The following is a 21967-nucleotide window of genomic DNA, read 5'->3' on the forward strand; positions in this document are numbered from 1 at the left end:
TCATCAAGAAAGTAAAAAGACAGCCTACACAATGGGAGACAATATTTGGAAACGACATATCAGATAAAGGTCTAGTATCCAGAATTTATAAAGAGATTGTTCAACTCAACAACAAAAAGACAGCCAATCCAATTACAAAATTGGAAAAAGACTTGAACAGACAACTCTCAGAAGAGGAAACACAAATGGCCAAAAGGCACATGAAGAGATGTTCAACGTCCCGGCCATTAGAGAAATGCAAATCAAAACCACAATGAGATATCATCTCACACCCACCAGAATGGCCATTATCAACAAAACAGAAAATGACGAGTGCTGGAGAGGATGTGGAGAAAGAGGCACACTTATTCACTGTTGGTGGGAATGTCAAATGGTGCAACCGCTGTGGAAGGCAGTTTGGCAGTTCCTCAAAAAGCTGAATATAGAATTGCCATATGACCTGGCAATACCACTGCTAGGTATCTACTCAGAGGACATAAGGGCAAAGACACAAACGGACACTTGCACACCAGTGTTTATAGCAGCATTATTTAAAATTGCAAGGAGATGGAAACAGCCAGAATGTCCAGCAACAGAGGAGTGGCTAAACAAACTGTGGTATATACATACGATGGAATATTATGCAGCTTTAAGACAGAATAAACTTATGAAGTATGTAACAACTTGGATGGACCTTGAGAACATTATGCTGAGTGAGACTAGCCAAAACTAAAGGACAAATACTGTATGGTCTCACTGATATGAACTGACATTAGTGAATAAACTTGGAATATGTCGTTGGTAACAGAGACCATCAGGAGATAGAAATAGGGTAAGATATTGGGTAATTGGAGTTGAAGGGATACAGACTGTGCAACAGGACTGGATACAAAAACTCAGAAATGGACAGCACAATACTACCTAACTGTAATATAATTATGTTAAAACACTGAATGAAGCTGCATGTGAGAATGATAGAGGGAAGAGGGCTGGGGACATAAATGAAATCAGAAAGAAAAATAGATGTTAAAGATTGAGATGGTATAATCTAGGAATGCCTAGAGTGTACAATAATAGTGAAATGTACAAGGTACAATTTTTAAAATGTTTTTGCATGAGGAAGAACAAAGGAATATCATTATTGCAGGGTACTGAAAATAGATGGTAATTAATATTTTAAAATGTTACCTTCTGTGTGAGACTAAAGCAAAAAATATTTATTAGTTACAAAATTTATATTTTGACTAGAGTATTTCCTAATATAACTTATGTAGATAGTTTGATTGAACGCCATAAGTACTTGGAATCTCAGGTAGGACATGAGATTTTGCTGGTTTGTCCAGAGTGATGCCCCGATGAATCCCAGAGTGATTCGATCAGTGAGTGGAAAAGTATCTGCAAAGCCCCCTTAAGGGAATGATGAGAACAGGGAGAAATTCAACTTCCCCAAGTTGAATTCTTGATATTCTCACAAGCAGTGTGGACAACCAAAGCTATAGGCAGAGCCCCCAGTCTTGGGGTTTGTTCATATGAAACTTAACCCCGCAAAGGATAGGTCAAGTCTACTTAAAATTTAGGCCTAAGAGTCACCCCCAAGAGAGCCTCTTTTGTTGCTCAGATGTGACCCCTCTCTCCAGCCAACACAATGAGCAGTCTCACCACCCTACCCCTCTCTACGTGGGACATGACTCCCAGGGGTGTGGCCCTTCCTGGCAATGTGGGACAGAGATCTTGGAATGAACGGAGACTCAGCATCAAGGGATTGAGAAAAACCCTAGAATGAGCTGAGACTTAGCATCAAGGGATTGAGAAAACCTTCTTGACCAAAAGGGGGAAGAGGGAAATGAGACAAAGTGTCAATGGTTGAGAGATTCCAAACAGAGTCGAGAGGTTATCCTGGAGGTTATTCTTATGCATCAAGTAGATATCATCTTGTTATTCAAGATGTAATGGAGAGGCTGGAGGAAACTGCCTGAAAATGTAGAGCTGTGTTCCAGTAGCCATGTTTCTTGAGGACGATTGAATAATAATACAGCTGTCACAATGTGACTGTGTGATTGTGAAAACCTTGTGTCTGATGCTCCTTTTATCTACCTTGTCAACAAAGGAGTAGAACATATGGAATAAAAATAAATAATAGGGGGAACAAATGCTAAAATAAATTTAGTTTAAATGCTAGTGACCAATGAAAGCAAGGGGTAAGGGTATGGTAGGTATAATCTTTTTTTTTTTTCTTTCCTGTGTTCGTTTTATTTCTTTTTCTTAATTAATGCAAATGTTCTAAGAAATGATGAATATGCAACTAAGTGATGATATTGTGAATTACTGATTATGTATGTTGTTTTATTTTGTTTATTTTTTTAATCAATAAATAAGTTAAAGAAAAAAAAAAAGGATTGCTTACCACTGATCTGGCAGCCTGGATACAGGGCCCGGTGCCAAGATTCTTAAAAAATAAAGACATGAAAATATGGATAAAAATAAACAAATAATAGGGGGATAAAGGGCAAAATAAGTTGAGTAGATAGAAATACTAGTGGTCAATGAGAGGGAGGGGTAAGTGATGTGGGATATACGAGTTTTTTGGTTTATTTTTCTTTTTATTTCTTTTTCTGGAGTGATGCAAATGTTCTAAAAAATGATCATGGTGATGAATATACAGCTATGTGATGACACTGTGAGCCATTGATTGTACACCATGTATGGAATGTATGTGTTAAGATTTGTCAATACAAATATTTAAAACAAAGCACCTGGGGCTCAAACTGAGACTTTGTAAGGTTTCACGCACTAGGTCTGCCTTTCTGGAACATATAGTTCCCGGAGGGTTCCTAGGTCAGACAAACCCTGAAACTCAGCAGGACCAGCCTCCCCAGGATTATTAATTATTTACATCCCCCTGTCCTTTAGTGTGGACACTCCTTTTCAGCATGAAAAAGTTAGAATGGGCATTGCTCAAAGATCGCTATAGATTGGGAGAAGGATTAAAGGAGGAGAGGAGTTAGAAAAAATGGGATTTAACAAATGAGTATGGCTGCTGAATCACTCTATTAATGTCCCTACTAGCTTCCAGTGTTTTGGAGCAGCTAAAAAGAAAAACATGAGGTGGTAGAAAGGAAGCCCATGACAAACATTGGGATCTGTTCTGTAAATACTTGTGGAAGAGTGCCTTGAAAATTATTGCTTTTTTCTTTCTCTGCTTTGTATATATGCTATACTTTACAATAATAAAGCTGGCTGCTTTAGTTTGTTAATGCTGCCAGAATGCATTATACCAGAAAAGCATTGGCTTTTATAAAGGGAATTTATTAAGTTACAAGTTTACAGTTCTAAGGCTATAAAAATATCCCAACTAAGGCATCCAGAGAAAGATACCTTCACTCAAGAAAGGCCAGCAACAGGGAACACTCTGTCAGCTGGGAAGGCACACGCCTGGCATCTGCTGGTCGTCTTTGGCTTCTGGTTTCAAATAGCATCCCCCAGGGTGTTTCCTTTCTGCATCTCCAAACATCTGTCTGTGTCAGCTCTCAGCTCTTAACAAATGGTTCCCTCGTAAAGAACTCCAGTAAGCAGATTAAGACCCACCCTGAATGGACAGAGACACATCTCCAAGAAAACCTCCTAATCAAAAGGTGCCACCCACAATTGGGTGGGTCACATTCCATGGAAACAATGTAATCAGAAAGATCCCACCCTAACTAATCAGTCTGCTCCTACAAGATTGGATTAGGAAAAGAACCTTGCTTTTCTGGGGTACATAACAGTTTCAAACTAGCACACAGGATTACAACATTTATGACCTATTTTAATACTTATACTTAAATTCACAGTTATCACACACATACACACACACATACAAACTCAACTACAATGTATAATAATTATGCTCACCACAAGAGAATTAGAGGATCTATAAAATCAGATAGATACAGATATAGATATAGATATATAGATACATTATAGATATTTGAGAATAAGAGGACCCATGAATGGGAGACCCAAGTTTAATCAGCTCCCACCACCTCCCCCATCCCATTGATAAGTCTTCCTTAAGGGAAGTAAGTAGTATGGAAGGAATAATGAAGACCCACTTGGAAACCAGTAATAAAGAAGAAATACGATTCACGGGAGCTGAAGAAGATGTAGGTGAAAACCCCGGGCCATGGCTACCAATAGACCCAGGTGCTGAATCTTTGTGGCCTTCTAGAGGGTAAGTTTGGGAGGTCAGCTAAGGTTAAGAGAGGCATGTAATATGGCATGAAAATAAATAATAGGGGGAACAAATGGCAAAATAAACTTAGATTGAAATGCTAGTGATCGATGAAAGGGAGGGGTAAGGGGTATGGTATGTATGAATTTTTTTCTGTTGTCTTTTTATTTCTTTTTCTGAATTGATGCAAATGTTCTAAGAAATGATCATGATGATGAATATGCAACTATGCAATGATACTGTGAATTACTGATTATATGTAGAACGGAATGATTATATGTTAAGAATGTTTGTATTTCTTTGTTTTCATATTTTTTTAAAAAATTTTTTTAAAAAGAGGCATGCAAGAACACAACCACCTGCCTACTTGCCCAGTAACTGGCTCCTACCCTTTTGATCTTATACTCATACCCCTGGCCTACCTCTACTGGCCTCTCTACAGGCCCAGTGGGGACTTAAAAAAATACATAAAAATCTTCCAACCAATGCTTCTTTCTCCCATATCCAAAGCACTTGCTGGGAGTTGATCAGACTTTTACAAAAGTCAGAAAGGGTGACACATGGCACCCAATATTACTCTTTCCAGGGTATTGTGAAGGCTGATTCTGAGATCTGGAACAAAAAAATATATATTTTTTTAATCTTCTCAAACCACAGAAGATACAAGACAGAAAGCTGCTAGAAAAACCTTTTCCCAGTTTGTTTGTTTTTCTGCTAAAATCTATCCACTGTGTTAGTTGCCAAGGAAAGTTAAGGCTCTTGTTCTAAAATGAGGAGGGTTCTCTTTCTCCACGACACCTGCACACGTTGGAAAATGTGATACACTCTGCATATTATTGTACACCCAAGCTCCCCGTAAGAGGACACCCCAACTCCTGCCAGCCCAGCACCTATCAGAGAGAACTTTTCTGGTCATCTTCTTCTCTCACTGAAGGGGCCCTCGAAGGGCTAGAGGGCCATCCTCAAAAGTAAAGTCCTGTGTATGTGTTGGGAATGTTTGTGTTTCTTTCTTGTAATTTTTTTTTAATTGATAAAAAATTAAAAAATAATAATAATAAAGTCCTCCCAGATAAGTCCTGAAACCTAGAGGGCCACCCTCTCCAGAACATCAGCTGGTTCCATCTCCCTACCCCATATTATTGACAGTCCCTTCCAATATGAAAAAGGTAGAATGGCCATAGCCCAAATACCCCTAAAAAGTGGGACAGAAAGATCAAAGGTGATGGTGGAGTTATACAGAGAAGGTGGAATTTAACAAACAAATACAACTGCTGAATCATTATATTGATATTTCTTTTAGTTTCCAGGATCTTAGAGAAGCTAGAAGACCTAAAATTGTGGAATTGTAGCCCACACCAAACTCTGGAATCTGTTCTACAACTAATTGTGTTGTGCTTTGAAATGTATTGCTTTCTTGTATATATGTTATTTTTCACAAAAAAGAAAAAAAAAGTTGATTGTGATGATAAAAAAAAAAAATTATTCCTTCTAGCCTCCTATATTCTGGAGCAGCTAGAAGGAAAAATCTGAGGATGGTATGGTAGCCCATGACAAACTCTGGGATCTGTCCTTAACTACTTGCGAAGAGTGCTTTGAAAACTACTGCTTTTTTTCTTTTTTTTGCTATGTATATATATTATACTATACAATTTTTTAAAAATTTAAAAATAAAATAAAATGAAATACTCTCCCAGCCCCCTGTGATGTGGCACTGCCCACCATCCCTTTTATTCAGCTAAATATCAGAGCTTTAAACTAATTTCTATAGCTTTTTATCTGGGACATGCCCAAGAAGAGGGGCTCTTACTCTTCCCTCAAAGGTTAATGGATCACGGTCTAAATTCATTGGCTGCTACCATGCTGTAGATAGCTGAGCAGACCTTGAACATTCTCTCCAAAGCCTCCCCTATTTCCATTTCAGGCAAACACAAATTGATTCTGTTTTTGTTTTGTTTTTTTTCAAAACACTTGTCCCTTCAGATGGCCCTGCTTATTTTCATTCACATTTCTCAATGATAAGAGGGGCCAGGGCTCATTGCCCCAAGGCTGCATCCAGGGAGACAAGGCCTGTGGGAAGCTGGAGAACTGAAGGAGGTGGCATATCAGGGATACTCTCCAGTCAGTTGACTCTTGAACACATCCCATCCTCACTCGCCAACACTGTCAGCTTACACTTACTGAGCACTCACTCTAGGCCAGGCTTCCTGCTGAGAGCTGCACATGGTTAACTCATTGAATTCTCACATCAAACACTGTGGAACAAGTAAGTGACAGAGCTGGGATATGAAACCAGAAGTCTGATTTCAAAGCCCAAGCCCCTAAGAGGTCTATAACATATTCCTCTACTCAAAGATTACAGCTGGTGCTCTTGAGAGGAGCATTTACCAAACTGTCTTATAAGAACTGAATTTCCTCTCTACCTTACCTTCCTGGAGCATAAACTGTTAACCGCCCACACAGTACTCATTCTCCCTCTTCCATTTTGTAATATCCACTCCCAAGTTTTACCTAATAAGCACATGGCTAGGGGCTCCAAACTACATTTCCCAGGTTCCCTTGCAGCTAGATGTGGGCACATGACTAAATTCTGGCCAATGGAGTGTGAGTGCTGGCTCCTCATGATAAACTCCTTGCCCTGGACTTCTTTACCTCCCACCCAAGACATTGGGAAACACAAGAGATAGAGACACAAAATAGGAAGGAAAAAAAAAAAAAAGAACAGGTCCATGAATGATTTCCTGGAGCTACATTGCCAGGTTGGTTTGCTCACTCTAGGAATGATTTAGGCTAGAAATAAATATCTGTCTTATTTAACAATTCTATTTGGAGGTCTCTTTGTTATAGCAGCTTAGCCGACATGCTAGTTTCAGTGCCTAAAGGCCCAAGCCATGTCTTATTCTACACAGCACTTCTAAAACCCTTGCTTAGTGCTTGGAGCATAACAGTTGGTCAGTGAATATTTGTAAGATGAATGAAAGCACCATCACGTAAACCTGGTAGTACTGAGGCTGTACAAACTGACTTACCTGTAGATAACCCTTATCCCAGTGGGTACGGTGTGTTGAGAAAACAGGAGCTCAAGCCAGAGAGTCTTTGTCAGGGGAAGCGTTTGCAATAGTGGAGAGGTAAAACTTTTACTGCATCTATTGTCAACCCTGCTAAGACCATGGAATACAAGTTAACTGAGGTCATTGCTTATCTCATAATAATAACAAGCTTGATTTGAGCACTTACCACGTGCCAGATACTATCCTAAGCACTTGGCAGACATTGTGGCATTCGTTTCCATGTAATGCTCACTACAACCCTATGAGGTAGAAACTATTATCCCCAGATGAGCAAATCCAGGCTCAAAAAATAATTTGCCCTGGCCACACTGCTAGTAAGCAACAAAGGTAAGATTCAAACCCAAGTTGTTTGACCCCCTGTGCTTAATCTCTTCTTAACTACAATGCTGCTTTGCCTATCTTCATGTGTGACATGCTAATATTCCCAACTCTGAGTACAAATTGTACAGACTGGACCAAGTTTTGCGTTTATTGTGATAGATGCTCCATGCTTCTACTTGTGGCCAGGCCACTTCTCCTTTGTGAGGTTGCTGAACGGACTGTACACGCCCATCAGGCTGGAGCAGGACAGAGGGTAAACAGCCCCAGGACCCACCCCAGTCAGTCTTGCTCTCTCCTGACCCCCAAACTGCACTTGCTGCCACCCCTGACCTCTACACCCGTCCTGCCCACCCTACTGCCACCCACAATCTGCTCCAAAGTTTCCCTCAGCTGCCTGCCCTGGATTTGCCCTCCTGCCTATCTCGATGCACAATTCTCGCCAGGCCTTGTGGCACTCCTTATCCAAGCCAGTAGGGCCCAGACCGGCCCATCTAGCCTGGCTGTGGTGTGGTCCAAGTTGCACATCCCACCTTCACCCAACTTTGTCCTTGCAGCCATTTTTCATGTGCAACAGCTCCCTCCTCCTCATACCCCAAACTCTGCAAAGGAAAGCCGGTCAGCAATTTGGAAGAAGCCAGGTAGGCTGTATCCCAAACCTAGGGTTTGCAGGACAAATGTGGCCCCAGCTGTGTTTTGTTTGGCCTGCACTCTTTGTTGAAAATTGAATTAGCTGCATTTTAAAGTTGTTAGCATCCATATCAATATTCAGATTTCAAGGCTGCCTTGAAAAATCAGGAGCTCACCCTCCCATGAGGCAAATGGCTGGAGTGGACTCCAGCAGGCCATTGGATGGGCCTGAACTTCCAGTGTACCACAGTCCCCTCCACTCCCTGTTCTACTTCTCTGGTCCACCTCTTTGATCTGCTCTGCTCATTTACATGGCCTGCCGGCCCCAGTGAGGCACTGGAGTTTATAATGCTTTCTTTATTGTCTCCATTTTGCTGGCGAGCAAACTGAGAAAGGGAGAAGAGAAATCACTCTACCAGGTCACACAGTTGAAGCCATCAGCAAATCCATGGCTAGCCACCATTAGATAACACGTAACAAGTTCCTGGACATCCCAGACACTGCCTGGAGCACCACAGAGCTCTAAATGCAGGTCCCTTGGTTTCTCCAGCCACTACACTCGTCCAAATTGCTGGAGGTACCTGACAGAGGCACTTTATTTTTTCAATGCACAGGTCACAAATATCTCTTCTACTGTGTGCCATGATAATCTGATTTCCCCCACCTCACCCCAATATGTACTTTTCTCGTATCTGTTCTTCGGATTATACACTCTGAACCTGCTGAAGTGTGACCTTTCTAAAGGGTTAATCCCACCCCTGCACCCCCATCCTGGTGTGGCTCGGAGGTGGGCAGGGCCCCATGCATATCTTGTCACGTGCTCCTGCATTAGCACTGACTCCTCAGGCTCCAGGATGAGCCTGGAGGGCATGGAAGAATTGAGAAAACCTTCTCAACCAAAAGGGGGAAGAGAGAAATGAGACAAAATAAAGAGTCAGTGGCTGAGAGATTTCAAACAGAGTTCAGAGGTTATCCTGGAGGTTATTCTTAGGCATTATATAGGCATTTTTAGTTTATGGTGTATTGGAGTGGCTAGAGGGAAATACCTGAAACTGTTGAGCTGTGTTGCAGTAGCCTTGATTCCTACAAATGATTGTATAATGATATAGCTTTTACAACGTGACCAAGTGATTGTGAAAACCTTGTGTCTGATGCTCCTTTTATCCAGGGTGTGGAGAAATGAGTAAAACATATGGATAAAATAAATAAATAATAGGGGGGCAAAAGGTACAATAAATTGGGTAGATGGAAATACTAGTGGTCATTGGGGGGAGGGTAAGGGGTATGACATGTATGAGTTTTTTCTTTTTTCTTTTTCTGGAGTAATGCAAATGATCAAAAAAATGATCATGGTGATGAATACAAAACTATGTGATGATATTGTGCACCGTTGATTATACGCTATGTATGGAATGTATGTGTGTGAAGATTTCTCAATAAAAATATGTATTTTTAAATAAGAAATAAATAAATAAATAAGGGGGGCAGATAAAGGATTAAACAAAATGGGTTGATCACTACCATAACCTGCCAACCCCCAACCAGGACCATTCCAGCCAATCCTAAAGAACACCTAGGGCAATATATAAGATTCCACAAGGGTTCCATGCACTAGTGTAATTTGTCAGAAACCTACAACCTCCAGATGGGTCCCTGGTCCAGATAAGTCCTGAAACCTAGCCCGGCCTCTCCAGAACATCAGATAGTTCCATCTCCCTACCCCATATTAGCCACAGACCCTTCCAATATCAAAAATTTAGAATTGCCATAGTCCAAACACCCCTAAAGAGAGGGATGGAAAGATCAAAGGCGATGATGGAGTTATACAGAGAAGATAGGATTTAACAAATGAATATGAATGCTGAATCATTAAATTGATATCTCTCTTGTTCTCCAGTATTTTAGAACAGCTAGAAGTAAAAACCTAAAATTGTGGAATTGTAACCCATATCAAACTCTGAAATATGTTCTACAACTAATTGTGGGGCTCTGCTTTGAAATTTATAGCTTTTTTGTTTATATTTTATTTTTCATAAAAAAAGGAAGGAAAAAAAGTCGATTGTGATGATAAAAATATATTTAAGCCCACTTGCCTTCTGTATTCTGGAGCTGCTAGAAGGAAGAATCTGAGGGGATCCCATGACAGACTCTGGGATCTGTCTACCTGTTGAAGAGTGCTTTGAAAATTATTCTTTTTTATTTCTTTGCTTTGTGTATATGTTATACTATACAATTAAAAAAGTTTTTAAAAAATGGGTAGATCAAAATACTACTGGTCAGTGAAAGGGAGAGGTAAGGGGTATGGGATACATGGGTTTTTTTCTTCTTTCTATTTTTTTCTGGAGTGATGCAAATGTCCTAAAAATGATCATGGTGATGAATATACAACTATGTGACGATATTGTGAGCCACTGGTTGTATACTATGGATGGACTGTATGGGTGTAGCTATCTCAATAAAAATATTGAAGAAAAAAATACTCTGTCTCCTCATTAACTTCCCAGACAGGTGAAAAGTTCCAGTGTGGGAACCAGGAAGTGTCAGCCCCACTGGCCCATCTAAAGTAGGTAGCAGCTGCTGATGGGTTTGCTTGGTAAAATGAAGGTCAGGGTTGCCAGAGCTTTCCATTTTTTTCAAGGAACCAGAAATATAATTTAGAAGAGGGGAACAGTGATGTCCATTAACAAGGCCTGTGCCCCACCCCACCCCCCATGCCCCAAGTGTTTGAGAGACTCCAAGAATCGGGTGCTCCAGGCAAGTAGGAATGCCAGGAAATGAAGGCTCCCTATTCCAACACCCCATTGGAAAGGTCAGCATCTGGTCCTCAAGGCCTGGAGTTACTGAGTCCCTTCCTAGGACTTGGAAAAGGACCCCAATGTGCTTGGCTGGCTTTGCCCTCCAGCCTGGTCCTCCAAGGTGACAAAGCAACTAAGAATGTCATTGCCTAAACTTATTTTATTTATTTGTTTGTTTATTTATTTTTGGCATGGGCAGGCTCCAGGAATTGAACCTGGGTCTCTGGCATGACAGGTGAGAGCTCTACCACTGAGCCACTGTTGCACCGTCCTAAACTTGTTTTTAAATTTCCTGTTTGGTCTGTCCTTGAAACAAACCAACTTTTTTTTTTTTAATTATCCCTCTTCTCCTTAGAACCCTGAAGTTCCTAACTCCATTTTCTGGATCTCTCCAATAGTAGGTTGCAGCTTCCATTTCTTTGACTAAACAATTCTAACAAAGAATTCATTGAGATGTAAGCGCTTATCAAGGAGGCAGGTAACAAACATCCTTTTCCTTCCCAAACCACACACAATTAACATATAAATGTCCTGGTTGAGGGACTTCTTTGAGAGGTGGCAGATTATAACTACTTTTGCTCCTACACTTATAAAGCTTTAAAAAAGAGAAAAGAACAATTTCCAAATGAGAAGATGACACAGATGGCCACAAACTAACTTCCCGGGGGAAGATCATTTTGATGCAAATACTCTGTCTCCATGTGAAAGATGAGCAATTACAAAATAAATGTCCACTTGAGGATCTGTTCCTCCCTCTTTTAGGTAACCACCCGTCTGCTTTGGGTAAAGAGCTGTCAAAGGAGAGGCCCGGTAACGGCAGCCAATGAGAGGCCAGCTCGCCGCGCATCCCGATTGGCCAGCCTGACACCACGGAAGCAGGGTGAGCTTTGAGGACAGCAGAGCTGCTTGATAGGATTCTCTCTTCAAAGCCTCAAGCAAACATCAATTAATCCTCAAAAGATCCTTTCAAGGAGAACATTATCCCTTGTTGGAGATTTGGAAGCTAAGAGGTGCTGCAGGTAGTGGAAGGGAGGGCAGAGGAGAGGATAAAACAGAGCACTGGGCTCTGGGCCCCAGATCTGGTCCTCCAGAGAGAATCAAGTTGCGGGAGAAGAATGAACCTACAGAAACGGGGCAAAGGAGATGGCGAGAAGCCGCTGCTGAGTGTGCCCCTCGAGGCTTCCAAATGCTCCTTCCCAGAGGAGTCCGCAAAATGGAACACGGTCTGAGACCTGAGCATAGCTATGTATGCACCAAGCGGGGAATTCGAGAAAGAGTAAAAAATGCTGGAGTTGGGCCCCCAAACCCTTCTTTAGCATAATGACTGAATCGTCTTTTTGGTGGAAGGAAGAAAAACTGAATTCCAGATCCAATTTGCCGCACTGATCCTGTTTTGTCACCCCCCACCCCCACCCGCCTCCTTTTCCTGAAATGGCGAGGGGAGGCTGCGCTGGGATCTCTGTGTAAACAGGCCGTGTCCTGCCTGGCTGGTCTTTCGGTCCTAGAGAACCAACCCATCCAGACTTCCTACAGCGTGCACGTGCGAGGATCACAGCCTGTCACCATGTTTGGCAATAAACGTCACACATTCTCACGTTACACATTCATTTGACCTTTAATATTTTGCACTGGGATTCCTGGAAGAATTCTATGCCATTGGTCACATGTTATAAAACAACCCCAAATCTCTGCCTCAGCACACCGGGAGTGTCCCTGCCTTACGCACCGATTTCTACTTTAAATATTTTTTAGCCTGTTTTGTTTGTTTGTTTTTTAAGTTAAAATAACTTTCTTTGCCACATACTGCGTACTGTTTGCAATCATTAAACAGAGCTCATGCCACGTGCAACATTTTAAGTGTTGTTAAAGATATTCAAATGCTGATAGAAAGGATTTTCCTAAAGGGTCTGAAAGGGATTTCTCTTAATTTATCATTTAGTGAATGAAAGAAATAAAGGAAATCACCCTACAACTGAATTTTAAAATTCAACCATCAACAGCTACACTGACAGAGCCTTGCAAATGCGCATGTATATATGAGCTTGTAGGGGCACAGAAAATATGTGGAAAGATTTAAAAACACAAAACAAAACAAAAAAATTGTTTTTAGCCAGGTCCCCAGAATAGGCAGATGGGAGGAAGATCTTTTTTTTCTTTCCCATTTTCTTTTTTTTGTTTTAGACCCTTCTGTACTGTGCTGTTTGTTTGTTTGTTTTTAATAATCATTGTGTGTTCTTTTTTAAATGTTTAAAATTATCAAATGAAAAGCTACTCTAAGGTCATTTATTTTTCCCCAAGTTTGGAATTTTGTCTCCCTGTCAGGGCAAAGTAGGCCAGTTGATTTTGGAAATATCTGACTGATTTTCATGCAAAAATTGTGACCTTTCATTGAAATCATCAGCTCTTGGGTCCCTTCATTTGGAGTGCACCAAGCTAAGAAAGGACAATTATCTTCATACACACTGAATAGAGGAGAAGGTTGAAGCCCTGTTAGGCATGACACTGAGTCAGACACTTAACCCCCAAGACCTGGGAAACAAACAACTCAGCCTTCTTGTCTTGACTTCCTTAAAGATAACCTTGAGAAGCAAGGCTGATAAGAGCTGGTATTCCACCCTCGTCCTGCACAGTTTCGGCTCCTGCTCTCTGGTCTCCACCAGTGCCTGACCAGAACATACAAATTCAGAAAACTAGTTGGCACCCTGAAGCTCCTCCAATTATCAAAACAATCTTCTCCTCTCAAAGAATGAACTTTTCGAGTGACACTAACTTCTTAGATCATTTAAGTCTTTATTTAGAGAACATTTCAGTTGGACACTTGAGAAATGAAAACCTAACCTCAAAGGGCCCCTACCGGCTGAAAAGTAGTCAGAAATGAAATAAAAACAGGGCTGAACTGTACTTTTTCTTCTAAATCCTTTAGCAATTTGCATTCTGTACATTGTGGTGCTTATTCCACTTTGTATTTTAACTGTAAGCTCCTGGGCGCAGCAATTTGGTTTTAGGCATATATCCTGTTTAGTGCCTGTCAGCGCCATATATTAGGATCCTAATATATATATATATATATATATATATATATATATATATATATATATGCCTTTCCAGCTGTTGTGGAAGTTATACTCCAGCCATGCTGAACCTCTTAGTCTCCCTAATAAGCCAGGTATTGTTGATTCTTCAGCTTCAAGTGCCTTCTCTCTTCCTTGAAGATACACTTGAATCTGTACAACATTCCTCCTTTCCCCCGATCTCTTGTCATCGAAGTAAATTTTTTTAAGCCCCAATGTAAGAGCAATCCCCACTCCTTTAAGATTTATAACAGAAATGGAGAGAGTTTTGGTTAGTCCTGCTTCCAAGGGGCTGATCTGGCCAGAATTTCAAGTGGGAAACAAAGTCTTTCTCATCTGTCATCACTTCCTTATGTTGTCTCTCATGTTTGAGGGTCTGACCCAACCCTCATTTCTCAAAACGTGTGTTCCTGGAACACTTCATACCTTTCTCATAGCACGTAACTTATGTCTTCAACCTACAGTTGGAATTACCTCTAAATGTTTTACTACCTTGTCAGCCCCAAAAGACAAGGACGAGGATTAATTATGTTCTACCGAAAGGTTCAGTGAATTACATAGAAAAAGACCCTAAATGATGACTTTTTAAGTTGAATAATTTTCACGTTTTTGTTTTCATTCTTAGAACAGAGGCAAGCTGGAGATAAGCCTTAATTCAATAAATTTTAGGCACTATGATATTTCAGTGGGGGGAATTGGGGGAAATTTTGGAGGGTCAGGCAAGGTGGGAGGAAGCCACTCTCGTTTTGAGGTAATTCCATTCCTGGTCTAAGGAATTAGCTATTTCCTTTTGATCATGCCTCCTGTATCCCAAGCACTTTGTTTCTGTGCAGAAGAATTTAATGTGCTGATTTTCGTTTCTTTTCACAAAACTAGATCCTGCATTGTTTGCTCTTTCAGTTCATGATGTCACCTATACAATTCTGAGTCATTTGTCTTCTCTTTGTATTACTTCCTATGTCAAATCTTCAGCTCAGTTGTGTCATTTAGTGGCCTTTCCCGCCTCTTTTTCTCCCACATCTAGATAATTTCAGTAGCCTCTCAGCATCACGTCACCTCTTCTCACACCCAATCTACACAATATTAGACTCATCTTACTGAAACACAGCTCTGACCGCGTACCCCACGTCTGTGTCTGTCTCCCCTACTAGACTGTAAGCTCCTTATGGGCAGGATCTGTGTCTGAGTCATCTTTGTATCTCCCATAGCACCTATCAATAAATATTTCTTCAACAAAAACAAACAAAAAAACAGGGCTGAAGTGATGGAGGCCAATAGGAAAATCCAATTTGTTTACAAAATTTTCACTTACGTCCCTTTTCCTCATGCATACAGCTAGATACAATTGTCATCAGCAAATCAGTGACTTGGAAGGTCCTACACATCACCCCTCACCATCCTTAAAGTCACCACAGGGAGCCCAAATTTGCAACCAATGGGAATGCATTGTTTGGGGGGCATAGATGTCCTTCCAAGTCCACTTTTACCCTCTCCTTTCCAAACTGATTTAGAAATGAAGGGAAATGGGCTAAGAAAAGCTTCACCTTTAATATTAATAAGAATTGTTCAGTCCCTGGATGATCAGAGCCCAGACTACATAGGACTTGAAAGAATGATGGAGACTTTGATATGGAATATGAAAAAGTGGCAGGCAGGAGGGGCGGGAGACTAAACTGGAAGGCCCAGGCCCTCTGCCATCTCTGTTCCTGCCTCACCCAGTGAAAATCTCTCCTATTTATTAAGAAAGGATGAGGTACACTAGCCTCTCTACCTTTTTATCTAGGAGATAAATTGAAATGAAATCTCAAGTGGCTTATTTGCCATAACAAAGAAAAAAATCAATACAAACAGAGGGAAAACTAGGAATTGAGCACACCTTTTGCCTTCTTTTCAAAGAGATTGCATCTGTGCCATCTCACCTTCATCTCTGATGAGATGATAGGCTATTGTTATGAGCCCCAGTTTACAGTAAGAGCAACTGAGGCACAGAGGGGCAACTTGGTTTATAGACAATGCATTGGTCTTTGAGGATCTCACTAGTTGATACAGAAAGGTCAGCCATATAGTAGAAGACCCAGAAGTTGGATCCTTCCATGCTAGCCTGGAGCTGTCTCCTTGCACTCAGCCGGCATCATGCAGCTTAATTTTACAGGAAGCCTTTTAACTAAGCCAACCCCAGAGTCCCACTGACAAGAGGCAAAGAGCTCTACTGAGACAGAATAGCCCATGTGTACAAGTTGGTCCAAAGCAAACATGAACATCCTGGGTCACCAGGCCAGGAGCAAACACCTCAAATCTCAGGGGTTTTAATGGCTTAAGGCATGAGTACAGCCCCAAATCGTGATACCTGCACTCAAATATAATTTCTGTTCTTGGAAGTGAGTATCAGGAATCTTAGGTTCCAAAACCTAGATCATCCGTCGTTACCAAATAGCTAAGTGAATTGGAAGGAAAGAAACAAGTATTTGATGAGTATCTAGTATGGCCTGGCCTGGCCTGGCCTATCTCAATGTCTTTGCTTAGCTCGTCTCATGTGCTGCTGGATTCAGGCAAGCTCAGCTCCTCTGGACTTGCTTCATCTATAGGAAGAGGAGGTGATGTCCATGGGTCCATCCACCTCAGACGCATTAACAGTCACCACAGAGCCCTCATTCCATTACTCAAATTCTCTTCTTCTGTGAGCACCAGTGGTACTACTGGGGGTTCTCCAGCATCACAAAACCCTTCTCCCCTCCAGAACATTCCCTTTTGAAACAGAAGGAGAACATCTTTCCCTTTTCTTCCCTCATTCCTACTGTAACCTGCAAGACCCCCAGCTGGAACACTCCCAATGTACTCATGGATCCATGAGGCACTTTGGAAGGAGGTGTGAAGGCAATGGGGGACCAGGGGCAAGAGAGGGGACAGAAGAGGAAGTTTTCAGTGGAAGCTTGGCACCTCTAGCAGCAAACCATTTCTCAGGTGCTTTGTGAAGGTCCCCAAACCCTGCACTGGAACTGCATTCTGGGAATGCAGGGGTGCTGCAAAGACCTGCAAAAGGCATGAATTCACACAAGAGACAGTGTTTGAAAAGATCGCACATCTGACCAGGGAAGAAGAGACAATGGCCTGGCCTAAGAACTTAGCTGTTCCCTCCCCTAGTTGGCTCCCTCCCTCTAGCTCTGACTTGGAACAAATGGGCAAGCCAACCCAGACCCCAAAGTAGTGAAAAATACATGAAGCCAGCTCTTGCCATCCCTTACCACCCGGCCACAGTCAGGCACCACAGGCCACACAGATGGCATTTTCACACACACAGGCCATGGCCCTGCTGTGGGGACTTAGACCTCAGCAGCCTCTATGCTCCTCAGTCACCATGAAAGACAAAAGTGGGGCTCCCCTGGAGAGGTTTGAATTTGGGGAAGAGGATTTATCAGTGGATGGGAAAATGCCAGCCATCCTGAGGCAGATACCAACAGCTAGCATGATTTGTTGGCTCTTTTTTCGTGAGTTAATTTGCTTTCAGCAGATTCCATTAGTGACCTGACAGACCTGGGGACTAGAGGAGAGCCCTGGGCCAGCTGCTGAGTCCGCAGGCTGAAGGAGTGCCTGAGAAGGCCAGGCATCTTGCACCCAGCCCTTTGCTCAGGGTTTCTATTGAAGTGTAGAATAACTACTTGCTAAGCTCTGGTTCAGACAGCATCACCAAACGACACACAGAGGGAAAAGACACAAACCTTGACCACCAAATATAAATGACCAATCAGAAGCCAACTCAATACAGGAAAATGATTCCCACAGAAGATGATCACTTTTCCCCAAAGGCAAGAAGAAAACAAAAGTCAGAGTTATAAACTGGATTCCATCTGCAACCAGGAACTGAGGCAGAGAGGAAGTGGGGAAGCTTTCTTTGCATTCCAGTTGACAAGTCTCTGTATTCCAACAGAGTAAGAAAATAATGACACTATTTCTACTACTATTATAATTAAAGTTATTATTTATTTGGCATCTGGCACATGCTAAGAACTGTGCAATGAGCTTTTTATGCATTATCTCATTTACTTTTAACAATAGCCCTTTGAGGTAGGTAGATGGTACGAGTAAGAGGGGACACATGGCTACTAAGTCACAGGAAGAGATTCAGGGTAGAGTCCAAGCTTGTGCACTTAACCACTCTGTCCCATGGCTATATCCCATGGGCTGCAGAAAGAGCATGGAAACAGGACCCAGGAGAGCTGACTCCAGCCCCAAAGCTGCCCTGACTATTGCGGGATCTTGTGCCAGTGATTTCAACTCTGTGGGCCTCCAATTCCATAAGAAGACCAAGAAATTTCTTAAGGGTCCCCTTTCAATTCAAATCACAGTTATTGACCACCTGAGTACAAGATATTGTGACGGGGTACGGGGTTCATTCAAACTAAAAAGCCTTAAGTACCCTTTCCATTCTAAAATACTACTCAGTGATCCCTTTTTAATACAAATGGTATTTCTGACAGACTTTATAACCACCAGCCATTTGTTCTTCTATGTGAGCCCATACACGGAGAGGTATTTGAAGTGATGTTCATCAAATGGATTTGGGGTGATATTTTTGCTCCCATCTTTGTGTTGCTTTTTTATGTTGCTTGAATTTTTAATAAGTATTCATTGATTTTACAAAATTAATAGTCATGTTTAAAATACTGCTAAAATAATACCAAATATATATATACACACATACATATACACACACACATGCACATCCACATATACATATTTCAACATTAACTGTATATTTGATAATATTAAGGAACTATTATTAACTTGTATGGTGTTGCGATTATGCCTTTTAAAAGAAAGAACCCTTATGATCTGAACAGTGAATAAAAAGTATTTGCAAAGTCCCCTTAGAGGAATGGTGAGAAAAGGGGAAAATTCAACTTCTCCAAGTGGAGAATTCTTGATATTCTCACAAGCAGTAGGGACAACCAAAGAAATAGGCTGAGTCCCCAGTCTTGGGGTTTTTTCATATGAAATTTAACCTCGCAAAGGATTGGCTAATCCTATTTAAAATTAGGCCTGAGAGTCACCCTCAAGAGAACCTCTTTTGTTGCTCAGATGTGGCCTCTGTCTCTCCAGCCAACATAACAAGCAAACTCACTGCCCTTCCCCTCTTTATGTGGGACATGACTCCCAAGGGTGTGGACCTTCCTGGCAACGTGGGACAGAAATCCTAGAATGAACTGGGACTCAGCACCAAGGGACTTAGAAAACCTTCTCGACCAAAAGGGGGAAGACAGAAATGAGACAAAGTGTCAATGGCTAAGAGATTTCAAACTGAGTCGACAGGTTATTCTGGAGGTTATTCTTATGTATTAAATAGATATCACCTTTTTAGTTAAGGCATAAAACAGAGGCGTTGGAGGGAAGTGCCTGAAAATGTAGAGCTACGTTCCAGTAGCCATGTTTCTTGAAGATGATTGTATAATGATATATAGCTTTTGCAACATGACTGTGTAATTGTGAAAACCTTGTATCTGATGTTTCTTTTATCTACCTTATAGACAGATGAGTAAAACATATGGATTAAAAATAAATAAATAATAGAGGGAACAAATGTTAAATTAAATTTAGTAGGTTGAAATGCTAGTGATCAATGAAAGGGAGGGTTAAGGGGTAGGGTATGTATGAATTTTTTTCTGTTGTCTTTTCATTTCTTTTTCTGAATTGATGCAAATGTTCTAAGAAATGATCATGATGATGAATATACAACTATGTGATGAAAATAATTATTGCTCTTTTTTTGCTTTGCTTTGTATATATATTATATTTTACAATAAAAAAGTTTAAAACAAGTAAATAAATAAATAGAATACCAAAAAAAAAGAACCCTTATCTCTTGCAGCTACATACTGAAATATTTACAGATAAAATTATTTACTTGAAAGCAATCCCTGCTGTGGGAGAGCATGAGTAGGCTATAGGTGAAACAGGACTGGCTAATGAGTTGCCAATCATTGAAGCTGGGTGATAGGTTTACAAGAGTTCATTATATTACCTATATTTTAAATGCTCCATAATATACAACAGAAAAAGAAGGAACCCCTTTCAATGCCAATATCTTTCAAAGCAAGATCTTCCCAAAGCTAAACTAAGCTCCCAGCTAGCAGTCGTTTCACCTGAGCTTTTCACCATCCTGGCCTTACTCTTCTCTTTAACTATCACAGTTTAATTTGATGTGTTCTCTGTGACTGGCCACCATATGTGCCACTCCCAACCCCACCACTCCAAGGCTTCTAGAATCACCTATCACGCCTGTCGGTACCTTCTGGTGTCCAGGCCATCCCTATTCAACCTTGCCCTTGCTCAGGGGACAGAGCGGGTAGGCCTGAGCAGTGTCCCCACACACCTCCATTAACAGAACTACTTTCAGGCTTGTTTGCTCTACAGCCAGAACAGCTTGACTGGGGAGTGTGGGAAACACATTCCACTCTTTGAGGACATACTTTGTGCCAGGCACTGAGCCAGATACTGAGGATCCAGTGATGACCAAGACAAAATTATCATCTACACAGTGTTTTTATGCTAGAGGAAGAGATACTATAGATGCCATCTCCCGATCTTCCAAGACATTGGAAGATTCTCCAAAACATCCCTGAATCACCAAGGATCTTGTCCAAAATAAGGTATTTCAACCTGAAAAGACATGAGCTGATGCCAAAAGATAGAAGACCACCCAACCACCCAACAACCCTACTACCCACCCCAATCCAACTCCCCATTTCACGGGACAAAGGCCAAACCAATGCAGACCACCTAGTCAGTAAACAGAGGCAGAGGAAAGTACACCCAGGCCCCACCATGCCAGGAACCCAGCTGCCAGATTCACGTCAAAGTCTTATAATCTTTGCTGATACGTAAATGCAAGTTTCTCATCAACTTTTGGGGATAAACTAGTTATAATTTTACCAGTACACATGATTGCAGCACCTTTTAGAAACAAAACTGCCCTGTTTTGTAAGTCAGAGATGACTTACGTGAGCTTAATTATATAACCAATGACTTACATGTGTGTTTGATCATGGGAAAATAGTTAGCATTATCTGGTGAATCACTAGTACTGCCTGCATTCAGACCACCAGAACTTCTGAAACAATTTTCTTGGTAGAAAATAATAATAATAATTTTATTTGGAAAAAAATTCTAAACTTTCTTGATTTATCACAGTAATGGAAACATTATCATGGGTAAAGGTTTTAATTTATTGGTCAATATATGGAATCTAAAAAGTTTAAAAAAAAAAATAGTTTCTCTGATACACTAAAAAAATCTGCTCTATAACTACTTGTTAAAATGTACTTGGAAATGTATTGCTTTTACATATATATGCAATATTTTACAATTTAAAAAGTTTCTTAAATTACTGATTGCATATGTAGGATGGAATGATTTCTAAATGTTGTGTTAATTTCTTTTTTTTCTTTAATTAATAAAAAAACAAAAAAAAGTTTCTTAAAAATAGAGTCTATTCTCATATTAATTGTGGATTTACCATGGTTCTAATAAAAATGTATGTGTTGCACACTTTCCCACAAACTCCAAGAGGGCAAAAACCCATTTCAGTCCTACTCTTAATGCCTGGCCCATTGTTGGTGCTAATAAACATTTCTTGAATTAAATCCAAACATGCTTTAAAAAATAAAAATCTTAAAAGCTCAATGGTCAATGCACTGATTTAATTCCCTGTGCCTCTGGAGTGATCTGTTTGCATCCAGGTCCCAACAAGACTCACTGTGCCTTTAATCTTCTCCCCAACTAGAGGTCCAAGTAAGGGCAAGCCCAACAATACAAATGTATATCCACCTGGATGTCTAATTGGCATCTGGAGCTTAGCTTACCATGCGCAAAGCTGAGCCTTTACATCCCCATTGCCCCCAT

General features: G+C 40.9%; 1 protein-coding gene across 6 annotated transcripts in view; it reads right to left on the bottom strand.

The window, feature by feature from the left end:
• The window catches only part of DPF3 (double PHD fingers 3), a 345195-nt gene that overhangs the window by 235459 nt on the left and 87769 nt on the right, over positions 1-21967 (bottom strand). The gene's annotated exons all lie outside the window — the stretch shown is intronic.

This window comes from Tamandua tetradactyla, chromosome 12 (genome assembly GCF_023851605.1).
Source record: "Tamandua tetradactyla isolate mTamTet1 chromosome 12, mTamTet1.pri, whole genome shotgun sequence".
NCBI classification, from domain to species: Eukaryota; Metazoa; Chordata; class Mammalia; order Pilosa; family Myrmecophagidae; genus Tamandua; species Tamandua tetradactyla.